Source organism: Rhincodon typus, unplaced genomic scaffold, assembly GCF_021869965.1.
Source record: "Rhincodon typus isolate 14 unplaced genomic scaffold, sRhiTyp1.1 hic_rhity00003453, whole genome shotgun sequence".
Classification (NCBI taxonomy): domain Eukaryota; kingdom Metazoa; phylum Chordata; class Chondrichthyes; order Orectolobiformes; family Rhincodontidae; genus Rhincodon; species Rhincodon typus.
This window is the reverse complement of record NW_025969091.1, coordinates 11855-12581: the sequence shown is the minus strand read 5'-3', so window position 1 is coordinate 12581 and position 727 is coordinate 11855. Positions and strand designations below refer to the sequence as shown.

Here is a 727-nt window from a genome sequence, read left to right as displayed (position 1 = left end):
ACGCAGACACAATGACACGCACACACACGCAGACACAATGACACGCACACACACGCAGACACAATGACATGCACACACGCACACACACACAGACACAATGACACGCAGACACTGACACACACACACGCACACGCACACACAATGACACACACGCACACACAATGACACACACGCACACGCACGTACTGTCTCACACAGTGGGGTATGGGCCATGGGGCAGGACTGCTGGTGGGGGCGAGGGTACTCACTGTGAGCTGGGACGAGTGGTGGATGTGCAGCAGAGCGTGTGTTGTGTGGATGATCCAGAGTGTGGAGTGTAGGGCAGGAGGTGGAGAACATTGAAATGGTCGAGTTTGGAAATAGTGAAGGTGAGGGTTTCTGTAGCCAATGAGCTGAGCTGGTGCAGGGTGAACTCTGGTGATGTGATGTGAGGTGGTGAAGGAGGAGATATGGGGTCAGAAGGTGAATGTGGCGAAGGTATGGAGTTGGGGCAGTGGTTCCATGGGGAGGTTCCTGCCTCCCTCCCTTCCTCCATCCTTCCCTCCTGTCTGTGTGAGTCTCTCTCTCTCTCTCCCCCTCTCTCTCTGTCTGTCTACATCTCTCTCTGTCTGTCTATATCTCCATCTGTCTCTCACTCTCTGTCTGTCTCTCGCTCTGTCTTTCTCTCCCCCTCTCTCTGACTGTCTATATCTCTCTGTCTGTCTCTCTCTCTCCCCCTCTCTCTGTC

General features: G+C 54.1%; 1 protein-coding gene across 1 annotated transcript in view; it reads left to right on the top strand.

Moving 5' to 3' along the window:
* LOC125481765 (serine/threonine-protein kinase D3-like) overlaps positions 1–727 on the top strand; it is a gene marked incomplete at its 3' end in the record, with an annotated part of 15323 nt that overhangs the window by 2863 nt on the left and 11733 nt on the right. The window lies entirely within an intron of this gene.